At 32.5% G+C, this 26,698-nt stretch overlaps 2 long non-coding RNA genes across 3 annotated transcripts in view; one reads left to right on the top strand and one right to left on the bottom strand.

Moving 5' to 3' along the window:
• LOC144362339 (uncharacterized) overlaps positions 1-26,698 on the top strand; it is a 67,708-nt gene that overhangs the window by 23,566 nt on the left and 17,444 nt on the right. The window contains exons 6-10 of one of the 2 annotated variants that reach the window (XR_014929403.1): positions 569-660; positions 8,227-8,343; positions 11,679-11,750; positions 12,339-12,408; positions 25,971-26,091. This is a non-coding gene — a long non-coding RNA (uncharacterized LOC144362339). The remainder of the gene's footprint in view (positions 1-568; positions 661-8,226; positions 8,344-11,678; positions 11,751-12,338; positions 12,409-25,970; positions 26,092-26,698) is intronic. The other variant, XR_014929404.1, reaches the window with a different exon arrangement.
• Positions 21,598-22,573, bottom strand: LOC146745476 (uncharacterized). Its single transcript, XR_014929405.1, has 2 exons — positions 22,121-22,573; positions 21,598-21,842 (listed from the first exon to the last, which is right to left on the bottom strand). It is a non-coding gene; the product is annotated as an uncharacterized LOC146745476 (long non-coding RNA).

The following is a 26,698-nucleotide window of genomic DNA, read 5'->3' as shown; positions in this document are numbered from 1 at the left end:
TTCATAGCATTCCACTGACTTTTACTTTGACATTCAAAGCATTTCACTGACTTTTACTTTGACATTCATAGCATTGCACTGACTTTTACTTGGGCATTCAAAGCATTTCACTGACTTTTGCTTTGACATTCATAGCATTCCACTGACTTTTACTTTTGCATTCAAAGTATTTCACTGACTTTCACTTTGGCATTCAAAGCATTCCACTGACTTTTACTTTGACATTCATAGCATTCCACTGACTTTTACTTTTGCATTCAAAGTATTCCACTGACTTTTACTTTGGCATTCAAAGCATTTCACTGACTTTTGCTTTGACATTCATAGCATTCCACTGACTTTTACTTTTGCATTCAAAGTATTTCACTGACTTTTACTTTGACATTCAAAGCATTCCACTGACTTTTACTTTGGCATTCAAAGTATTCCACTGACTTTTACTTTCACATTGAAAGTGTTCTACTGGATTCTGCTTTGGCATTCAAAGTATTTCACTTTACTCACAAAAAACTCACAAAAGGCATCTGCTGTAGAATCTCTAATTTAGGCATCATTTCAATCATTTCAGACAACACTCGGGATCTTTTAAACATATAAACAGATACATGAATGTTTGCTGCAACTTCTGAAGAAGTTTTACAGATAAAGATCGACTCTGAAGTAAGTATTTTGCTTAGAATCTGAGTAAGTTGTACATTCCTTTGTTTGATAACTATATACTGTACACTACTGAAGAACATTGAAACAACAAGAGTACAGGATAGCCGATTTGTCAGAAGATCTGCCCACTTTATCAACACTTTAGGTATCTACTATTATAACTATTACAACTAAACAATGATCATGATCATGACCTGGATTGTATAACACTAACAATACAAGCCACCAGTGTATGGAATAATAGGAAGAACATTGAACACCGTGTAAACAAAGCCATTTTTTATTTACTTAATATTGACTCTTACACAATCCCCGGAGGGAAAGAAAATGGTCACAAAGTACAAGGAGAAATATATATATATAAAAAACAAAACAAAAACACAATATACTAAATAACAAATAACAAATACAATCTCTAAATTACTAAATAATACAAAATCTCTAAAATACAATCTAATATAAAATTACAAAATTGACAGCAGGCATTAAGATGTCAAGTAAGACCCTGCTTCCTGACTTCAAAGCTTTTACTTATGAGCTGTGCTACTGGTATAATAATGTTTTCATTCTGTAACAATTCCATGAATTTTTTCTCTGCAGGTTTATTTTCAAATGCTGGAATCATATCCTTAGCTTTATTGAACAGTTTGGCAAGCATTACACACTGACAAAGAACAACAAAGAACAACTGACTGACAAAGAACAACAAAGACAAAGGCACCACCATTAAACATTTACAATGAGTTCAACTACACTTACCACAGATATAGTACGTTCTAATGACAGTTATTTGAAAGACCACAAAGAAGAACTGCACACTCTACTGAATCAATTTGACATTAATGAAGAAAACAATATAATAATAATAATAATAATAATAACTTTATTGCATCCTTAGAAATACAATGTTTCTATCAGTTAATAGCAATAAAGATTAGTTGTGATAACTACTACTACAAAAAGAAAGTTAGTTGTTAATAGGATAAAGCAAGTGTTACATATCAAATGGCATTTTCATTCCTTGATTGAAATGCGTTATGAATATAATTGCCAATCTTTTTTATTATTACATCATCTTTTGAAGTCATCAAGAACTTAAATTTCTGGAGATCATCCTGTGTTTCTTCTGGAAATGTAATGTCTTGAATGATTTGTTGGCGTATTACTTTATATTGTGGACATTTCATAACAAAGTGCAGTTCGTCTTCTATTTCATTCTGTGAACATTGTTTGCAAATTCTATTTTCAGTAGGTATTTTTGGTTGCATATGTCTCCCTTTTTCTATTGCTAAAATGTGATTACTAGTTCGAAATTTTGTCATTGAAATTCTTTGTTTCAAATTTAGCACATCTAAGTATTTTTCAAAATTATAAGAGTCTTTGAATTTTTCATAAGTTTTAAATATATGTGTCAAATTTAACAAAGGTTCTGTTACACTGGAATCAAATAGTTCATTGACAGAGGTATGGATCGAATGCTTGAAGTTAGCATACCCTGAAAGCAAACACTCTTATGAATATAAAAACAAAGAGAAATCTACACAACTAAGACTACGTAACAAACATGATGAGACTGTTGCAATTAAAGTATATTATAGTGGAACTCTGTTAATCCAAGGGAACTCATACCATTCATGGATAATGAAGGAGGGAAAATTACTTCTTATGCATATACAAGATAAAGCTACAACTGAATGTAACAACAACCAAAGGCATAGAAGCTGAGAGAAGATACCCTCAACGAAGTGTACAGAAACCCATCAAATACAGAGATGATGAAAGCCACTGTAACACAACAGTAGATTCTTCAAGTCAAGGAGAAAGTGGTTTAACAGAAAGTAGTGAAAAATCAAAGAATGACTTAACAAAGAGAACTATAAAAGATAAACCAGCTGTTAAACTGAACACATCAAAATCCAACAGACTTACAGATATAACACCACCACGTTCAAAACAGATTCACTTGATGAGCACTCCATCAAGAATTCCATGCCGTACACCAGTTCAGAACAAAGGATCACTAAATAACAGTGATCTAGCTGCCACATTGACTCAAATGTTCAAGTCAATACAACAAATCGACAGAAACTATTGTGATACCATAAAATATAACCATATAGCGCAAGAACTTACTGACAAACTGAAGAATGTAGAAGACAGTCTATCACACCAATCCAGAGAAATTCAAAAGATCAATCAACACTTAGAAAGCAGAAAGAAATCAAATAATGGATCAACTACAGTACACCAAATCAAATCTCCTGTGAAAACCAATAACAAAGAAGACATGACCATTCTAATGAAGAAAATAGAGAAGTTTGAGAACTGCATGATGGCTGTAGAAAAGTCTGTACAAAATAACACAAAGACATTAACAACTGTAGCTGTAGCACAAGAGTTAACTAAATCAAGTATCCAGAAACAACAAAATCAACTCACCAAACTATTACAAGACAGTACATTCATACAACAACAGCTGAAAAACAAAGAAGAAGAGATAGAAGTGCTGGAAGAAAAAAATAGAAACTTACAACAAATAATAACGGAGACACAACCAATTACACAACAAGATTTTCAATCCCACAATCCATTTAATATCCTGTCATCAGAGAACACTACAAACCCATTCTTAAACAAAGAATCTGAAGAGAATGGAGGAAACTTCGAAACCATAACATACCAAAAGAAGTATAGAGAAAGAAACACCCAAACATTAATAATTGGCGACTCAGTATTGAAGAATGTAGACCGTAGACGTATGTACAAAAATACCTACATTAAAACTCTACGTGGACGCAAAATAAAAGACATCGATGAATTCATTCAGGAAAATACAGAAAATGGGATACAGAACATAGTCTTGCATGTAGGCACTAATAATATCTCAGATGGCTGCAGCATTGAATCTGTTATGCAAGATTACAACACTATGATTGAAAACATAAAACAAAAGTATCCCTCTATAAAAATATGCATTTCATCGATTATCTATAGAAAGAATGACCCAGCTGTCAATCATACTATTGCTAACATCAACAAGAAGCTGAGGAATATTGACAACACCACATACATTGATAACAGCAACATTGAAAGTGATGTACACCTAGTAGATACAGTACATCTAAATGATAAAGGCACAGCAACATTAGTGAAGAATATTAAAGATATTATTGGACCACTCATTGGGGTCAACAGATCATATAGAAAGGGTCGACACTTCAAAACATACAACCAGAGGAATACAGGAAATCAGTATAAAAACAAAAACAACATGCCATACCCAACAAGAGGAAACCCATATCAGTCTCCAATGACTCACTTCGCAGGTATGCCATTCCATTTTGACTGGGCAAGTATATATGGTCAAAGACCAAACTTCAACTGATGATGGACATGACAACAAACAAGAAAACAAATCATTCTTCAGCTACAAGAAAAAGAAAAATTTCCCAGAAAAATGCACTATCACTGTCATACTGGAACATACAAAATGTGAAAAGAAAACTTGACGATGGTGACTTTATAAAAAACATAACATGCCATGATATCATCGGTCTCGGTGAGACATGGTTGAATAAAAATTCTCACAGTTCCCTTTCAATACCAGGATACTATACCTTTTCAGTTACTAGGAACAACCAACAAGGAGGAGGAATATCTATACTGGTGAAACAAGATCTAAAACAAGGAATAACAATTGAAAAGAACATTTTTGATGATATACTATGGTGTAAACTTAAAAAAGAATTCTTCAGTTTAAAAAAAGACATATATCTTTCTTTCATTTACAATCCTCCTTCAAATTCAAAACACTGCCGAACTGACTTTTTTGATTACTTGGAAGCAGATATTTGTAATTATTCTAAATGTAGAGATATTATAATACTTGGAGACTTTAATAGTAGGACAGGGAATATGACTGACTTTGTAAATACCGATGGCGATTCATTCATGCCTATTCCAAACTGTTATACAAATGATGATACCATATTACAACGTAGTAACAGAGACACACTTATAAACACACACGGTAAATCACTATTGGAACTATGTAAGAGCACTGGCATTAGAATCCTAAATGGAAGAATTCCTGGTGACTCGTGTGGTAACTTCACATGTTATCATTACAACGGCAATAGCACAGTAGATTATGCCTTAGCTTCATCAAACTTGCTCTGTAATTTTAAATATTTCCAAGTTCATAATTTTACCATCCTGTCAGATCACTGCCAGATATCATGTTTATTTACATTAGAAAAATCCATCAATTCTAAGAAAATTAATTCAAAATATAACAAAAATAACCTCCCTAAAAGTTGGATCTGGGACAAACTGTCTATCTTTGATTATTATGAAAACTTATCATCTGAAAAAACTCAAAATTTAATTAAAACTTTCTTAGACAACAAATATAACTTGGATAACGATGGAATACATGATGCAGTACTGAATTTCAACCTAATTATTGGTGATGTAGCTGATCAAACCTTTAAAAAGAAGAAATCAAACATCAAAACAAAACAAAAACATAAACAAAAAAAGTGGTTTGACAAAGATTGTAGAACCCATAAGAAAGATTTGATTTATTGTGCTAAACTGATTAGCAAACAACCTTTTGACAAAAAGTTAAGAGAAATATATTTTGTGAAGAAAAAGAAATATAAAAAATTGATCAAAACTAAACAAAAAAAAGGAGAGCTTTTAATTGTAAATAAATTAACACATTTGAGAAATGCAAATCCCAATCAATTTTGGAAAATCATTAATGAATTGAAAAATTCTCAGAAAAATCAATCTAATCCTATTTCTGTAGAACAGTGGGAAGAATACTATAAAATATTAAACAAAGCTGATCAGAACAACAATTTGCAAAATAATATCATTTCTGATATGTCAGAAATGGAAAACAGAAATGAATCTAATAAACTTATTAACAATAAAATAACAGAAAAAGAGATAAAAAATGCTATTAAAAAACTTAAAAATAAAAAAGCACCTGGTTATGATGGCTTCTGCTCTGAGCTTTTGAAATGCAGCTCAGATTCGTTGATAAAACCATTAAAAAAACTTTTTAACCTTATTTTAGAGTCCGGAATTTATCCAAAGTCGTGGAATATTAGTATTATTTCACACATCTATAAAAAGGGTGATTCACACGACCCAGGAAACTACCGGGGAATAGCTGTATCAAGTTGTATGGGAAAAACATTCTGTATTATAATAAATAATAGAATTACCCAATACCTTGAAACAAATAACATAATTAACAATAATCAAGCAGGGTTCCGTAAAGGTCACCGCACAACAGACCACATTTTTGTATTGAAAACAATTGTTAAAAAATATCTCCAGCTAAATGGAAAATTATATGCATGCTTTATAGACTTCCAAAAAGCCTTCGATAGTGTCTGGCGTAATGGATTGTTTTATAAATTACTCAAAAATGAAATAAATGGCAAAATCTATAATATTATTAAAAATATGTATTGTAATACAAAAGCATGCATTCGTTTAGAAAACACAATCACGGATATATTTGAGACAACAAAAGGTGTGAGACAAGGCTGTGTTATAAGCCCCACACTATTTAATTTATATGTTAATGATGTGAGTAAATACTTGGAAGACAGATCCCTTGATCAGGTCACACTACATAACACAAAAATTAACTCGCTACTTTACGCTGATGATCTGGTGCTAATTTCAATAACAGAAAATGGCCTACAAAATGCATTAAATAAACTGCAAGATTATTGCCAAAAATGGAAAATCAAAGTAAATCTTGCGAAAACTAAAATTCTTGTATTCAGAAGGGGAACACTACAAAGAAATGAACAATTCTATTATCAAAATGAAAAACTTTGCTGTGTCAACTCATATAATTATCTTGGAATAATCTTTCAGTCAAATGGTAAATTTACAGAAGCTAGAGACAACCTAGCAGATAAAGCAATCAAAGCCATGTATGCACTAAAACAGTCTTTACCAAAAGAAACAGACTGTAAAACGTACATCCATCTGTTTAATATATGTATCAAACCAATTTTACTGTATGGATCTGAAATTTGGGGAATGGAAAATATGAGTAACAATAACTGGGACAAAACTAAAACAGAAAAAGTGCATCTAAAATTCATTAAACAACTACTTGGGCTTAATAAATACACAGCGAATAGTGCATGTTGGGGTGAAATTGGAGCATTTCCATTGATAACTGAAGTGAAAATCAATATGATTAAGTTCTGGTCCCGTGTCACAGACAAGTCACAAAATAATTATACAAAGATAGCGTTAAGCGATCAGACTTTGTCAAAAGCACAATGGGAAACATCAGTCAAAAATATCTTGAAAGATGTAGACCTCTCTAAAACATCACAGCTATCACATCAAAATATTAAGGAAATTAGCAGCACTATTAAACAACAATACATAACATACTGGAGAGAGAATATGACAAATGAAAAAACAAAACTGAGAACATACATTAAATTTAAAATTAATTACAATCTGGAAAATTACATTAATGTTTTGGATAATAATCAAAGAATATCAATGGCTAGATTCAGGACAAGTAGTCACAATCTAGCCATTGAAAAAGGCAGACATACCAATCCAAAAACCCCATTAGAAAATAGAATTTGTAAACAATGCCCATTACAGGAGATCGAAGACGAATTACACTTTCTTTTAGTTTGCCCACGATATCAAACAGATAGAAATGATTTTATTTCCAATATTTTATTCCCCAAAGAAATCATTACCAACCTGCAAAAATCCACATATTTAATGAAAAGTAATGACAGAAATATAATAAAACTTTTAGGGGAATTTTTACATAAATCATTCATTTTAAGAAATGAGCTTTTTTTGGATATAATACCTTGACTCTTTTTTTTTCTATTTTTTACGTTATCGTACTTTGATTTTTTTAATCACTTATATATTTATTGCTGTAAACCAATAGAACATTTGTAATTCTAAGGATGCAATAAAGTTATTATTATTATTATTATCTTTCCTGACGCCTAAATTAGAGTATAATTTAGATTTATCGCAGTTATTGACGCCTATTCAAGAGTGCAATCTTTATTGTGGGTAGCATGAATGGGTAAACTGCATTACGACAATGAGCTGTTATCACTGTAAAAAGTGTTAAATTTGGATATTATATCACATTGAAATCATGTGACTTTACTTGCATTTCATGACAATTCAATGAATTTATTTTTGTACGTCATTACTCACTACTGAGTAATAACCAACAATTGCAACACTTCAAAAACATTAAGTTATTCCCTAGTGAAACGCAGCATGACTGGATTATGCAACCGTACTAAGATCATTTGCTACTAAGCAATACAATGCATTGGTGTTCTTTTTATTTGAAACTTCTTTTAGAATATAATTGTTGTTACCAAAAAAAATAAAAAAAATAAATGCATATTACATTAACCTTTCACTCTTTACCGACGCCTAAATTAGAGTGACTCCAATTCAAGAGATTATATGGTATAATTATTGATAAATTAGCATATTTATATTTAGTTATTTGATCATAATTTTCAGGGCCAGGTTGCTCATTGTGGTTTCCCAAAAATTATGTTTGGTCGCTATGCTGACATTCTAATTCAGAAAGGTTACAGAACGAAACTCCAGATATGATGCACGAAAGGTGTTGTAAATGTATGTATATAATGCTTGAGTTTTGCTTCTTTGTCATCATTATAGATGACAAAGTGGAACTGTTCTTATGGTTGTTTGTCCATTGTTCGTCAACAATTACTTTTTCAACTTTTTCTTGGAAACTACCAACTCAATTGCCTCGAGCTGTTATATGTGGATACCTTTGATGGACCTCCATCAGATTTGTTCATTTCATGATGATATCATAATTTTCAGCAAATTCTTTTGGTAAATTATATTTTCCACTTCTCTAAAACTACCAGCCTGATTACTTGACTTGGCTATCAAATTGTTGTTGTAGGATAGTGGAGCTATTTGACCATCATGTCACTCGTTGCTATCATTCAGACATCGGTATAATTACTGGGCCCTCACTGGATTTGTTTGAGTGTTAGTAAATATGATAATTTAAAACAGAAAACATAGCAAACATTTTCTATATACATGTATTGTAATTTTTATGAATTCATCTTGAGATATTTAAATTTGTAAATTTTAAAAAAATATTCTTAGTTTACTAATGACAGAAAGAGTAGAGAATCACGTAGATTGCATAATTTTCACTGCTAATAATTTTTATGATTAGATTTTTATGGAATTTGAAAAGATAAAATTCTGCGAAAGTCACTGACACTTCATGTTGTTGAAATGTTGCTAAAATATTTCACTGTTTTTACTGATTCATGATAATCTCAAAATGAATTATCTCTTGCAAATTAAATCGGTTTAATTAAATTTGTTTCAAATATCATAAAAAACTTCTTGATTTGATGGACTTTGTTAGTCCCCGTTCGTACGAAGTCCGAAAACGGGGACTTATAATTCGGTCTCCGTCCGTCCGTCCGTCCGTCCGTCCGTCCGTGTGTTCGTGCATCAGTGCGTCCGTCCGGAGTCATATCTCTGAATCCTTTGGACCGATTCCGTTCATTCTTTGCATGTGCCTAGTACTTTATCTGGGACATTTGCACATACAGTGGTTTAGCGATTTGATTCAAAATGGCCGACTGGCAGCCATCTTGTTTTTTGAAAATGCTGTATTTTGGACATGCTTTGTCAGTTTTTATTCAAACTTGGTACATAGATTATACATGTTAGGTAGGATACATGACCCGACCGTCCGTGAGTTCCTGAGTCTGTCTGTTCGACCGTCCATGTGTCCGTCTGTCCGTGCGTCAGTCTATTCAATGTCATATTTCAGAATCCTGTGGACCGTTTCCGTTCATTCTTTGCATGTGCCTAGTAACTTATGTGGGACATATGCACATGCAGTGATTTAGCGATTCGATTAAAAATGGCCGACTGGCAGCCATCTTGTTTTTTGAAAATGTTGTATTTTGAACATGCTTTGTCAGTTGTCATTCAAACTTGGTACACAGATTATACATGTTAGGATACATGTTCATGACGATTTATTTTGCAATTGGATCAAAGATGGTCGACTGGCAGGCATCTTGTTTTTGTTTTTTTATGCGGTATCTTGGACGTGCTCTGTCAGTTTTCATTCAAATTTGGCACATACATGTACTTATATACATGTTATGATGCATGTCCATGACAATTTATTTCAAAATCTGGTCAAGGATGGCCGATTGACAGCCATCTGACTTTTTAGCCTTACTACTATATTTCCACAATTTATGTACCATTTTCATTCGTATTTGGCACATACATCATACATATCAGTGTGTTTCATAATCAGATCAAAGATGGCCGAATAACGGCTGCTTTTATTTTGGCCATATTACTATGACACGAAACACGTGTTTTGATGTAAATAAACAATCTGTTGTATACGCCACTTGGAACTCAAGTTTCAAGGACACGCTCGCGACAACCCCTTCACTTTAATATGACGAGCACAAAGAGAACTTAACGGGGACTGTGTCATTTTCAATGACTTGTATTAAACTTAAATTTACACTGACGCTGTTTTTGTTTTTTTAAATGATCAAGCCTACTAAGTTTGACAAAATTGTGAAAAGAGAATTATTTCCAGCAAAGAATATTGCACAATTCACTCCATATATGCACTCGTCTGCGGCTCGTGCATATATGTTGTGAATTGTGCAATATCTCGTTGTATACCCGCCTTCGGTGCAGGGTTATTGCTTAAATAATTAGTTATAATTTTTTAGTCCTTCTTCAGACGCAGTTCAAAAACGGGGACTTATGTTTTGACCTCTGTGTGTCCGTGCGTGCGTCCTTGCATCCAGACCTGTATCTTAGAAATGCCTGGACCAATCACAATCAAACTTCACACATACATCATACATGATATTATACATATGCACGTCAATTTGTTTCATGATCTGATTCAAGATGGTGGAATGGCGGCCATTTTTGTGCTAAAAATCATCAAAATCAAGCATTTCTCAGCTGTTTACCATTTTGTTTTAATAAATGTGGTTCTAGTGCCATATCTCTGACTTGCTGTGACTGATTATGTTCAAATTTTAAAAATTCATTATACATCATGTCATAGATATACAGATATATTGATTTGACAATCTTATTAAAAATGGCCGAATGGTGGCCATTTTTGTGCCAAAAATCATCAAAATCAAGCATTTCTCGGCTGTTTACAGATGGATTTTGTTTAAACTTTGTATAGATGTTGGACATTATAGGATAATAATCCATTAATATTCCGACTATTGAAAATACTGATTTTTAATTTCAGTCACACACTTACCTATAAATTACACAGGGCATTTGTAACGCTCGAGACTAGATATTTGATTCTTAATTTTTCTGTGCTTTGCTTTATTTTCTCGCTGCTGCTATGAATTGTGGGTAGCAAATAGTTACTGTAAAACCATTTATTTTCACTGACATTTTCACTATTTTGATGTTTTGAGCATATTCACTGTGTTTTAATTTTACGATTTTGTCAAGGAAACAATGAGTTTCATTGTTATTTTACATCTCCACATATATTTAATATAGCTGATTTAACTTATCAGCGAAAATAGCCAAATTAAATCCTTTGAATAATTAATGGTTACAGTATTTGGTTGTAACTTTTGTTTTTTATTTGAAAATACTGCTTCAAAACAGAATGTTGTAACCAGTTTAATTTTCACTAAAACATAAAAGTATATTGTATGTATACTTTATTTTGGGGGGAATTAATTTCATTTTTTAATTTCAATTTTTAGGGTTAATGACTAAAGATACATAATAATATTAAATTAGTTTTGGTACAGTTTAAAATAATTTTATTACTCTATAAGTACCGTCTGATGTAACAAATCTTGAGGACATAAATACAGACAGTAAATATTGTGTTTCTGAAGTGAAAATAAAATTAATAAAGTCTTCGTTTGTCTTTTCAGATTGGACAATTTCAAGATGATAGACATTGTTCTAGGCTGTGTACACTGATAGCACACTACGCTCCAGTTCATGTGAGTTTACAACTTGTACTATACAGCTTTAATTACGCAAGATGTTCTCTGTTGAGTATCAGGACAATTCATGAACATTTGTAGCAGTGCGGCTCATGTGAGACATTGCATTTATTTTACTGCCATTCTCAGGAGTGACAGTGACTTTTACAGCGATCTTAGGGAGTCACAGTGACTCACTGGGGATCTTAGGGAGTCACAGTGACACAGTGACTTTAACTGTTTTCACTGACTCAAGGAAAGGAAATACGTTTTATATTGTTGCATCACTTTCTGAGAATACCATTCACCAGTTTACTTCTCTTACTGCCTTTAATTATCCTCTGCAATGATTTTTTTCTGTACAAATTTTGTTTTCTAATTCTGCCATCACTACTGAGTTTCAAATGGTCTAACCCCTACGCGCAAACTTTATAACTGTATATATCATACTTCCACTTTCAAAAATTGTGAAAAAATGCTAGTATTCCTTTCAATTAAATTGGTTTACTAAATTTATAACAGCATTTGTTTCTCCCAAATTTGTTTAAAAAACTATCGCCTTGTGCTATAGCAACGAAGACATGGTTGTGTCTTTTTTTGTTACAGCGGCTACTCCTTGTCTGACTGCTAAAGACGACTGTTAATGTGCAATAAGTGCTCTGGGTAGAATGACATGGTAAGTCTATCACAACATATATATTTGCAATACAATGGTGGCTACTATATTAAATTACAGTCTGGGTATAACTTAAACACAACTGCTCTATACAATAAACATTTCAAACAGCGTCCGGATAACTTTCGGAAATTCCGTCGCGTTTCGGAAAGATTTAATTTTCACAACTTTTGAATATTTATTCATACTTTTAGGCTAGTGAGGAGGTTATAACAATTTTTCATTTCACTTTAACTCTGTTTTTTTCACCCCTCAAACCCCTTTGAAAAGTCACTTCTGGCCATTGTAATGGCCACTTTTTTTTTAATGGCCAGAATACCAACCAGAAATTTTTTAATGGTCAAAATATTGGCCAGTATTTTCAAACTGGTAGTTATAATGACCACTATTTTTACACTGGTCAGAATAATCGTAATTTTTTATTTAATGATGGAGTGGGTGACAATCTATTTTTTTAATGGGTATCATAATGATCATTTTATTTTTCATTACATGAATAAAATGGTCATTTTTTTTTTCATGTCACAGATATACCCGGTAATGGCACATGGGGATTGACAGCTCTCCTCTTTTTCCTCACTCGCTTCAGTTTGCTTCAATTTTAAGCCAGTACAATTGTAGGTAAACGTAAAATACAAGATTTTGAAAAATTTGAAATATGGAATTATATATCTTGAAAAAATATGACGTTTTGGGTTAATGTGTTTTTAAAATCACAACAAATCATGCACTTGATACTGTTGACTTAATAATATATAGTATAATGCAATAGGTTATTGAACATAGAAGATGACCCGTTTTCAAAATTCGGCCTAGACCCTTATCACGGGCGCTAACAAAGTGTGTGCAAACATTGAGCCCAGGCTAATCACCCAAAATACCATTGTACTTGATGTCCATTTGAAAATTTAACTATTATATTCATAACTATTCTTATTCATAACTATACTAAACTTGACAATCAATACAAGCACATTCTGTGACATTATTCTTGAGATAAAAATGGACTGACAATGAGACTCTGTACTACATCCTGTTCTTATAAAGGCAATATCCAGCATTTTAATACCTTGAACAAACAAACAAACAAGACATTCACTACTGAACCTTTGAAAAGTGTGCAACCCCAAAAATACTCAGCAACTGACTTTCCACCAAAAAAAGTCACATAAACAGCTGGTTACTCCAAAAAGTCACATAAACAGCGAGTTATTAATCCGAAAAAAGAGCCTGTCTTTATGAGTGGGGTTAAGCTCAAACATAAACAAAATTCCCATTTTAATAATGACAAAAAACTAAAGTTTAGTCTTCAAATACACCCAAACTATAACATTTTAAACTTTTCATAACATGTGTTATAAACTGTAGAAGTTTATGTTGAAGGGTTGATGGAAGGTGATTTTAAAGTGGCTAAGACACAGTCAACTAAAAAATACCCATGATGCTCTGCTTTATTTTTATATTTTGCTATTTTCTCTATTATGAATGGTTTAATGTGATATGAAAATTATCTGTGAAAATATTCCACGACTACTGCATGTGTACAAAACTGGGTTGGGTGGTTCAGTAAGTTATATGGGGGAGGGGGTCTAGCATAGAGCTTCATGTGTGTAGCGCTAGCTGACTTAGCAGTGAATGGCATGTTTTTTTGTTCACGGTATTTTAATGCTGGACAATAATAGTGTTCATGCTACATGAAGTACTGGCTAAGATTTTAGCTGATGTTTGCATTTTGACTAGACCCAATTGCATCCATGCATTGGGAGGGCCAGTCCTTAGCACGGGGGCTAAGGGGCGCTGTTTACGAACGCAAAATTTCTGCTGCTGACATGTTTCATTCTAATTTATGAAGCGAAGTGCACTGGAACACGAGCTTAGACAGACCGACTTATTTGGATGCACAGGAACAGTATATAACGGCGTTACAGAATGCAGAGTTTTATTAGTGCATGTCGTAGACAGCGAACCAAATTGGCGTTGTTGTATGCTCTACTACAGCGACCCAATCAGTGTGGAAGCGTGTACGGAGTAATTAATGACTGGTGGGATACTAGTAGACGACTTCCCCAGAAGTCGAAGATATGGTGTTTCGCATGCGCACGCATGCCGTTTTGGGGTGTAACGTAAATTGCACATGTGATATTGCTTTTGAGTGTACCAATCAACATCACAAAAATTCCCTTCTAACAACTATCAGCAAACTAGTATCGGAAGCACCACAATGGTTTTAAAAAAAACAATTGAAAAAACTGGTGATGATATTAATAAAAAAAATAAGCATTATAAATCAATAAAACATGGAAAAGGAATGAAAAAAAAAATATTAAGGGAGAAAAATATATGGTGGTTGTTTCGATAATTTGTGGTTGGTTTATTTCGGTTAACAGTGTAGTTATGGCACTGTACCATTGCTGTTTAATTGTTTGTTCATAATTGCTGCCTCCCTTGGGAAACAAGTTTGGGTGTTCTTAGCCAGTGCAGAGACCCTCAACACTGTGGCCTGTGCTATAACTGTTGGGCCCTCCTGTGAGTGAACACAATTGGGTATAGCTGATATGCAAACATTTGGGATTCACTTATATCTTAGCCTGTACTTGGTCAAAGTCCCTCTTATGACTATGACTTGGTGTAGCCTGAAACCAGACTATTGTGGATCAGTGATGTTTTGTAATGGATTACCTCCCTGATGAGTACATTTAAATAACAATGGAAACTAGCATATCACTGGCAACACATATAAGGATTTTGGCAAATTTTCACCGTTTTGTATGAAACTATTTTCACAACAACATTAATGTTTTACAATAAATTATATCAAACATATGTATAATTTAGTAGTATTAAAACTTTTTAAGTTTTTTTGAATTAAGAATGCACCAATCTTACTAGGAATCTATTCAAATCTAACCCTTAGTATGCTAATTTAATAATGGCTCATCAAAGGCTCATCAAACTGAACACATCAAAATCCAACAGACTTACAGATTTAACACCACCACGTTCAAAACAGATTCACTTGATGAGCACTCCATCAAGAATTCCATGCCGTACACCAGTTCAGAACAAAGGATCACTAGATAACAGTGATCTAGCTGCCACATTGACTCAAATGTTCAAGTCAATACAACAAATCGACAGAAACTATTGTGATATCATAAAATATAACCATATAACGCAAGAACTTACTGACAAACTGAAGAATGTAGAAGACAGTCTATCACACCAATCCAGAGAAATTCAAAAGATCAATCAACACTTAGAAAGCAGAAAGAAATCAAATAATGGATCAACTACAGTACACCAAATCAAATCTCCTGTGAAAACCAATAACAAAGAAGACATGACCATTCTAATGAAGAAAATAGAGAAGTTTGAGAACTGCATGATGGCTGTAGAAAAGTCTGTACAAAATAACACAAAGACATTAACAACTGTAGCTGTAGCACAAGAGTTAACTAAATCAAGTATCCAGAAACAACAAAATCAACTCACCAAACTATTACAAGACAGTACATTCATACAACAACAGCTGAAAAACAAAGAAGAAGAGATAGAAGTGCTGGAAGAAAAAAATAGAAGCTTACAACAAATAATAACGGAGACACAACCAATTACACAACAAGATTTTCAATCCCACAATCCATTTAATATCCTGTCATCAGAGAACACTACAAACCCATTCTTAAACAAAGAATCTGAAGAGAATGGAGGAAACTTCGAAACCATAACATACCAAAAGAAGTATAGAGAAAGAAACACCCAAACATTAATAATTGGAGACTCAGTATTGAAGAATGTAGACCGTAGACGTATGTACAAAAATACCTACATTAAAACTCTACGTGGACGCAAAATAAAAGACATCGATGAATTCATTCAGGAAAATACAGAAAATGGGATACAGAACATAGTCTTGCATGTAGGCACTAATAATATCTCAGATGGCTGCAGCATTGAATCTGTTATGCAAGATTACAACACTATGATTGAAAACATCAAACAAAAGTATCCCTCTATAAAAATATGCATTTCATCGATTATCTATAGAAAGAATGACCCAGCTGTCAATCATACTATTGCTAACATCAACAAGAAGCTGAGGAATATTGACAACACCACATACATTGATAACAGCAACATTGAAAGTGATGTACACCTAGTAGATACAGTACATCTAAATGATAAAGGCACAGCAACATTAGTGAAGAATATTAAAGATATTATTGGACCACTCATTGGGGTCAACAGATCATATAGAAAGGATCGACACTTCAAAACATACAACCAGAGGAATACAGGAAATCAGTATAAAAACAAAAACAACATGCCATACCCAACAAGAGGAAACCCATATCAGTCTCCAATGACTCACTTCGCAGGTATGCCATTCCATTTTGACTGGGCAAGTATATATGGTCAAAGACCAAACTTCAACTGATGATGGACATGACAACAAACAAGAAAACAAATCATTCTTCAGCTACAAGAAAAAGAAAAATTTCCCAGAAAAATGCACTATCACTGTCATACTGGAACATACAAAATGTGAAAAGAAAACTTGACGATGGTGACTTTATAAAAAACATAACATGCCATGATATCATCGGTCTCGGTGAGACATGGTTGAATAAAAATTCTCACAGTTCCCTTTCAATACCAGGATACTATACCTTTTCAGTTACTAGGAACAACCAACAAGGAGGAGGAATATCTATACTGGTGAAACAAGATCTAAAACAAGGAATAACAATTGAAAAGAACATTTTTGATGATATACTATGGTGTAAACTTAAAAAAGAATTCTTCAGTTTAAAAAAAGACATATATCTTTCTTTCATTTACAATCCTCCTTCAAATTCAAAACACTGCCGAACTGACTTTTTTGATTACTTGGAAGCAGATATTTGTAATTATTCTAAATGTGGAGATATTATAATACTTGGAGACTTTAATAGTAGGACAGGGAATATGACTGACTTTGTAAATACCGATGGCGATTCATTCATGCCTATTCCAAACTGTTATACAAATGATGATACCATATTACAACGTAGTAACAGAGACACACTTATAAACACACACGGTAAATCACTATTGGAACTATGTAAGAGCACTGGCATTAGAATCCTAAATGGAAGAATTCCTGGTGACTCGTGTGGTAACTTCACATGTTATCATTACAACGGCAATAGCACAGTAGATTATGCCTTAGCTTCATCAAACTTGCTCTGTAATTTTAAATATTTCCAAGTTCATAATTTTACCATCCTGTCAGATCACTGCCAGATATCATGTTTATTTACATTAGAAAAATCCATCAATTCTAAGAAAATTAATTCAAAATATAACAAAAATAACCTCCCTAAAAGTTGGATCTGGGACAAACTGTCTATCTTTGATTATTATGAAAACTTATCATCTGAAAAAACTCAAAATTTAATTAAAACTTTCTTAGACAACAAATATAACTTGGATAACGATGGAATACATGATGCAGTACTGAATTTCAACTCAATTATTGGTGATGTAGCTGATAAAACCTTTAAAAAGAAGAAATCAAACATCAAAACAAAACAAAAACATAAACAAAAAAAGTGGTTTGACAAAGATTGTAGAACCCATAAGAAAGATTTGATTTATTGTGCTAAACTGATTAGCAAACAACCTTTTGACAAAAAGTTAAGAGAAATATATTTTGTGAAGAAAAAGAAATATAAAAAATTGATCAAAACTAAACAAAAAAAGGGAGAGCTTTTAATTGTAAATAAATTAACACATTTGAGAAATGCAAATACCAATCAATTTTGGAAAATCATTAATGAATTGAAAAATTCTCATAAAAATCAATCTAATCCTATTTCTGTAGAACAGTGGGAAGAATACTATAAAATATTAAACAAAGCTGATCAGAACAACAATTTGCAAAATAATATCATTTCTGATATGTCAGAAATGGAAAACAGAAATGAATCTAATAAACTTATTAACAATAAAATAACAGAAAAAGAGATAAAAAATGCTATTAAAAAACTTAAAAATAAAAAAGCACCTGGTTATGATGGCTTCTGCTCTGAGCTTTTGAAATGCAGCTCAGATTCGTTGATAAAACCATTAAAAAAACTTTTTAACCTTATTTTAGAGTCCGGAATTTATCCAAAGTCGTGGAATATTAGTATTATTTCACACATCTATAAAAAGGGTGATTCACACGACCCAGGAAACTACCGGGGAATAGCTGTATCAAGTTGTATGGGAAAAACATTCTGTATTATAATAAATAATAGAATTACCCAATACCTTGAAACAAATAACATAATTAACAATAATCAAGCAGGGTTCCGTAAAGGTCACCGCACAACAGACCACATTTTTGTATTGAAAACAATTGTTAAAAAATATCTCCAGCTAAATGGAAAATTATATGCATGCTTTATAGACTTCCAAAAAGCCTTCGATAGTGTCTGGCGTAATGGATTGTTTTATAAATTACTCAAAAATGAAATAAATGGCAAAATCTATAATATTATTAAAAATATGTATTGTAATACAAAAGCATGCATTCGTTTAGAAAACACAATCACGGATATATTTGAGACAACAAAAGGTGTGAGACAAGGCTGTGTTATAAGCCCCACACTATTTAATTTATATGTTAATGATATGAGTAAATACTTGGAAGACAGATCCCTTGATCAGGTCACACTACATAACACAAAAATTAACTCGCTACTTTACGCCGATGATCTGGTGCTAATTTCAATAACAGAAAATGGCCTACAAAATGCATTAAATAAACTGCAAGATTATTGCCAAAAATGGAAAATCAAAGTAAATCTTGCGAAAACTAAAATTCTTGTATTCAGAAGGGGAACACTACAAAGAAATGAACAATTCTATTATCAAAATGAAAAACTTTGCTGTGTCAACTCATATAATTATCTTGGAATAATCTTTCAGTCAAATGGTAAATTTACAGAAGCTAGAGACAACCTAGCAGATAAAGCAATCAAAGCCATGTATGCACTAAAGCAGTCTTTACCAAAAGAAACAGACTGTAAAACGTACATCCATCTGTTTAATATATGTATCAAACCAATTTTACTGTATGGATCTGAAATTTGGGGAATGGAAAATATGAGTAACAATAACTGGGACAAAACTAAAACAGAAAAAGTGCATCTAAAATTCATTAAACAACTACTTGGGCTTAATAAATACACAGCGAATAGTGCATGTCGGGGTGAAATTGGAGCATTTCCATTGATAACTGAAGTGAAAATCAATATGATTAAGTTCTGGTCCCGTGTCACAGACAAGTCACAAAATAATTATACAAAGATAGCGTTAAGCGATCAGACTTTGTCAAAAGCACAATGGGAAACATCAGTCAAAAATATCTTGAAAGATGTAGACCTCTCTAAAACATCACAGCTATCACATCAAAATATTAAGGAAATTAGCAGCACTATTAAACAACAATACATAACATACTGGAGAGAGAATATGACAAATGAAAAAACAAAACTGAGAACATACATTAAATTTAAAATTAATTACAATCTGGAAAATTACATTAATGTTTTGGATAATAATCAAAGAATATCAATGGCTAGATTCAGGACAAGTAGTCACAATCTAGCCATTGAAAAAGGCAGACATACCAATCCAAAAACCCCATTAGAAAATAGAATTTGTAAACAATGCCCATTACAGGAGATCGAAGACGAATTACACTTTCTTTTAGTTTGCCCACGATATCAAACAGATAGAAATGATTTTATTTCCAATATTTTATTCCCCAAAGAAATCATTACCAACCTGCAAAAATTCACATATTTAATGAAAAGTAATGACAGAAATATAATAAAACTTTTAGGGGAATTTTTACATAAATCATTTATTTTAAGAAATGAGCTTTTTTTGGATATAATACCTTGACTCTTTTTTTTCTATTTTTTACGTTATCGTACTTTGATTTTTTTTAATCACTTATATATTTATTGCTGTAAACCAATAGAACATTTGTAATTCTAAGGATGCAATAAAGTTATTATTATTATTATTATTAAGGTATTGAATTACTGAACACACATCTTTGCATAGTTTCCAAAACTAAAATATTATTTCATGCTCTGGCCCCTCTCATGTAACAGTTTAAGAATACGTACATTATTTAAAATCATTTTAAAAATGCGACTGGAATGTCCAGGCCCAAACTTCTGCTGCTGCAACATCCGTCCATTCTTGCATATACATGCAATTGTTTCTCTGAGATTCTGCATGCAACCAGTTTATTTTTTGAACTGAATAACAGATTCCTAGAAGTTTATTTTGACATTTTCAAATAACACTATATATAATTTAACAATTTCAGGAATAGATTAGATTGCTTGCTAATCCATTAGAAACTCTTACTTCCAAGTGTGATTTTCAACAAGCGTTCATATGTTTAGCTAACCAAAGGGAAACAAAAGCATAGTGACAGGAAGTCAACACAGCAGAAAGTATGACAAAGGTTTACACTTCAAAAATGACTGGAAAGTAAATAATTTATAACCAAAGACCATCTATGCATAAACAACTAAAGATCTGGGAGGTACAGCTTTGCAAAGTAAAAAAGTCATATGGGGGGAGGGGGGGTTAAAACATTGCTTCAAACACAGTCCCTCTATCGCTGTGCTTCAAAACATCATCTTAATTATTCAGCTCAGTGTACAAACAAATAAAGTACAGAAATTGGATAATTAATGAAAACATTAGACAAAACAAGAATATGTAAGCAATATTAAAAGTATGCCATGTTTTGTTTTGTTTTTGAAAAATCATGATGTAGTGCACAGCCATACAGACTGTTTTAGTGGATAATAATATTTTAGGTTTGCAATGTCATACTCCTCCAGATATTCATCAAGTTTTCTTGAGAGGCGATTAGCTTAAGGAGGGGGCTGTGCAAAATGTTTTTTCTCCTCTTTGTTTTTGTGCTATTCTTTTTCTAGTGTAAAATATTTTTTCTCAAAGATGTAGGCGTGTCAAATTTGTTCATGTTTTTGATCTCTACAGGATTTTTTCAATAATATTTTCCTGTTAATTATTATTAAGAAGATGAAAGATTGTGGAGTGAGTGTGGGTGTGTACAAAAGGGTCAGCAAGAAGAACTATATAAGATAGCTGAAAATCATGAAATACCAGTTGAAAGATGTCACTTTTATTTGAGGGAAAACATAAAAAAAGGAATGTACAGTAACTCTACACACTTGGAACTTTCAAAATCTGTGTGCAAATGTAAAACTGATAAACATGCAAATGCTAAACCATTGCATCCATCAATACTGGTTAAACTTTTTTTTCCCCTTAACGTCACGTCCATAAATTCTGGTTCTTCAACTTCTTACGTTCCATTTATATAGTATTTCCTTTTTTTAAATTGTCATTATCTGCAAAAAATAATTCAGATTGCTATTAGCTTACAATGACCAGTTTTTAATTAAGACACTTTGTAATCAATTTTGGAAACAAAAATTTGTGGTGTCTGTGTATTCTGGCATATTTCTGTCCTCACAAATAACAATGTGGATAAAATGACATCTTGTGATATGTCAATTTTTCCCCTATGCAACTCAGATATACTTCCAAAAAGATGATACCCGGTACATTCTGATTGAAAAAATATAAATATCAAATAAAACAGAATAACATCAAATTGTTTCCTAACCGAATATATTAAGGGGTTGTGCCATATATACACACAGTTCATCTCTTGAGAGACTAGGACAGTACACAGTCCCTCTGTGGACAGTACATTGCTGTACTTGGGAACCTAATTTCTGAGAACAATAGGGGGATTTAACTTCCTACAAGAGACAAAAGAATGTTATGTAACAATGCAGCTGCATGATTTTGTCTTTCAAAGTAGGAAGTTGTGTACATACAAAATTATAGAGTCCCTCCACAATGGGAATGCCACCATGCATGTACAACTTCATCGATCCCCAGGTACTTTCACAAAATAAATAATTGTATTATAATTATGATCCAATACAATACCATATTTGCTCTAAAATTACATTTGTGGATACTAAATCATGAAAATATTACATATTTCGACCGTTGAAGATCCCTGTAATTTACCTAAGCGCATGTGCTGCTAATAGAGTAATTATGTTAAGTGTAATATTGTTTCTATATTTTTTTTTCAAAATCAAAAAAATGCTATTAAAAATATAAAAACAGTTTAGTTTGAAAAGTGAAATAATGGTATTCGGATGGTTATGATTTAAGCATGACCTTAGAAAACAGGGTCATGCAACTTCTGTCTGAGACAATGTGCAATGTGGGTTATAACCTCCTGTATAATCTCATTAATACATATACATGTACCTAGAAGATTTATACATCTGAAACAGCTTTTACTAGTATTCCCATTAGTCAGTGTATAACAAGTGCACTATGCTATATCTGTTCTAAATATGATGAAAAATCCACTTGTTATAATGACACAAATTTTCTTGGTCATTGTTTACTTTTAGGCAGTTTTGTTTCCTTGCAGAGAAAACTTACCATTTTTGTTTCCCTTTCCTGATTTCATAGTGGAATAAAAATTGTTAATTTTTAGTTTCACTCGCGTCAATAGAATGGACTTGGCTATTCAAGTTTTGATCAAATTTAATTTTTCTGATTATATTCCAACCACAAAATTGTCTCATTTTGTGTAGCTACACCCTGGCAGCCATGTTTGGCTTATGAAATAGAAAAAGATGTAACAGAGGTGTTGACATAGCTTTATTATCAGTTTCTCTAAGGTGTTAATTTGGGTAGAGGATTATAACTAAGGTTACATAAAAGGGGTAGCCACAGTAGTATGTCCCTGTTCTCTAAGGTCTATGATTTAAGTAATGTTATACATGTATAAACTAAATATTTTTTTGTCCCAGTTGAGCCAGAGTACCCATGATCAATTTGGCTGACCCAGAAACGCCCAGGACATTTACTGACTGCATATTACACCTTCATTATATTTTGTTTAAGTCTCGCCCATTTGCCCCCTGTATCTTCAATAGTAGTGTTCATGCTACACAAAGTACGGGCTAAGATTTAAGCTAATGTTTGAGTTCATGCACAGAAGGAAACAATGGTTAGCACGGGGTAAGGAACGCCCAAACTTATTAAGAATAGGCAAAATCTTCAGAAATTTTAACTATGAGTGCTTAGTAAGAGTAACTAGGAAAGTTAGTTCTACAGTTATAAAACAATACCAAAGCAAATTCAGAAAGTGCAAATTGCAGAATAACAGGAAGTAGCACAGTCTCATCATCGGTACATTTTTTCTTGAGTCAATCTCTCTATATGTGTTAGCGTTGATTGTCATGCAGGAAATGGCACACCAAAATAAAAAGTTATGAATATAGTAGTAAATCTCCTAAAGGAACATTAAATACAATGGTTTTTTTAGCCGAGCTAAGCGTTCATGCATGTTTTGTTTTGCCTGTGCTAAGGCTTTGGACTGACCAGATTTACTCTGTACCTAGTATTTCTTAGCCTGTATTCATGCACATTTTTTTAGCACAGGGTAACGTATTGGACCTCTTAGCCTTTGCTAAAGAGCTCTACGTGAATGCTACGAATAAGTGTCTTCTGTTTATTCCTACTTTAGGTGCATACATTCAGGTTCACTTCCCTCTTATATTGATCTCTACAACTCATTCAAATCAAATTGGGCTCAAAGATGAGCAAAGAATATTAGATTCAATTGAAATTTAGTTTAAATCCATGCTAAATTAAAAGTTATTTTGAGTATGAGTTTTACTTTTTTCTTTTGTGCGCAAAAAAAAATGAACTGTTGCACACTGTAGGCATATATCATCTATACTAGTTTACAGGAAAAAGGGATTCTGTATGGTATTTGATGTTATGGGCATAATATATACATGTATAGTTAATACATGATTACTAAATTAGATTTCCCAGTGTACAGTACACTATTGCTGGTATTGTCTGAAGAGAAAAAAAAAACAATATACATAGTCTTCGAAAATTTAAAAAAAACAAACATTTTGCAGTCAGTTAAATTATTTTATTAAAATAATTTGAAAACATTGCCATGAATGGAAACAAATTTACGTTGATGTTTTTTTGCAGATTTCAGGAGTTGGAAATAACCTTTGTTTATACTTTTCTTGTATTAACAAACATAGGAGCTAATCCTCATTAACACCTACTTGAGCTTGTTGTTTGACAATTATGAATAATAATGAAGCATTACTTACACAGTGTGCCATGACTGAACAAAAACGAAAGCCCCCAAAAGACTATCCTGCTACATAAACAACAACAAAAGTATCTAATATTGTATTGAAGTCATTGTAAAATGGTAAAATAATTACAAATTCATACCTTGATGTGCCAGTTGCAGTACTGCAATCGTCCTATGATTCAACACCATCTAAATACTCCGCAGGTTATGCAGTCCACCAGCAGTCACTGGCATCAGCGTTACTATGAAATTTCACTGGGGATCGAGGCAATATTCGCGAAATTTCATTTAAGTGTACTTGCAAGCGCCAGTAAAACTTGGGAAAAATAAATTCCCACACGTATATTGAGCTCACACGAGGTAGCAGGCTGTTTTCTGGGCCATTATATTTAGAGACATGAACAAAAATACTGGTCATTTTATGTATGTAATGAAAAATAAAATGACCATTATACTGCCCATCAAAAAAAAATGTTCATCAACTCCATCATTTAAAAAGCAATTGTAATTATTCTGACCAGTATAAAAAACATGGGTCATTAAAACCACCATTTTAAAAACACTGGTAAATATTTTGGCCACTTAAAAAATTCTGGTCAATACTCTGGCCATTAAGAAAATAGTGGCCATTATAATGGCCAGAAGTGACTTTTTAAAGGGGTCTGAGGGGTGTAAAAACAGTGTTAAAGTGAAATGAAGAATTATTATAACCTTCTCACTAACCTAAAAGCACAAATAAATATTCAAAAGTTTTGAAAATTAAAACTTTCCGAAACGCGACGGAATTTCCGAAAGTAATCCGGACGCTGTTTTCAGTTAATCCCTCAAATGCTTGTAGATTAGCATTTAGTGAGTAATACAGTTTCTTCCACAATTTTCATCAATTTTTGTTGCTTCCATGCGCTGAAGCAAGCTGAATTATATCGTTCTTATGAACATATAAGCAATGTAATTGTGTTGAAAATTTTGTTAAATGTGTTTTTTTAGAAGAAAACAGATAGAATTCAACATAGGATTAAATAAAAACCACTTCCAGACTTCCACTCTGAATTTTTCCAGCCTGGTTTTCTTTACCTAATTATTATTGTGATGTTGAGTATTATTTTGTTTAAATATAATGATAACCACATTCCAATTGGAGATATTGGTGTTATTTAATGTACAATTGTAGGTATAATAGCGTATATGCTATGCTTAGTGTCCATGTTTCGGCGATGGACATTACAAATTGATACTTGTGACACAGGAAATATTTAATTAAAAAGAAAAAGAAAATTATACTACTTTTGTTGCTCTAACATTTTTTATTCAGATATCTAAAGAAAAGTTGCTTAGAGGAGGAATTATTGTCAATGAGGAATTTCAAGGTGTATAAACCTTTAGATGATGTCAAAGCAGTTTTTTACTCCAAGAAGAAAGGAAGGAATCGTATGGTAATTATCCTTTTTGACATACCAGTGTTATAGCTCTGAATATGAAACTGTATTAGAATATCACACAGATGTCACACTGTGCAATGATTCATGGCATTCCAATTTAAAACTAAGTATTCATGATAGTTACACATATTGCAAAGCTTACCATCCCTTTGTGTGTGACACCTGGTAACCTAGCAACTCATCTATCATTGCGCATGTCCATTTCAGATTGTGTCAGCATTGTGTTAGAATATTGGTGTTAAAGTTGTATTGTCCGCAAAACTGGAAAATCTGGAACTTATTGTATTCATAAGTAATACTGATAAAAACCTGATGTATAGTATAGTTTATTAACTAACTTAAAGTTAGTTCTATCTTCACTACAATAAATCACACTCATTAAAAACAACTAAGCTACATGTAGGATGTACTTGTTTGATGTTTGAAGTCCCTTGAACGCAGTAGTAACATGACTTTAATAATGAATGTTCAGAAAACACCTCAAGTGTATGATGTGTATATGAGACTAGTCTTATTTGAAAATACTGATTTTGTAATATCGTTCATTATTGATCTGGGGACAGAGAATCCTGATACAAACAGTGACTTACCTATTTCACAA

Source organism: Saccoglossus kowalevskii, chromosome 5 (assembly GCF_978046115.1).
Source record: "Saccoglossus kowalevskii chromosome 5, keSacKowa6.1, whole genome shotgun sequence".
NCBI lineage: Eukaryota > Metazoa > Hemichordata > Enteropneusta > Harrimaniidae > Saccoglossus > Saccoglossus kowalevskii.
This window is presented reverse-complemented; position numbering and strand designations above follow the sequence as displayed.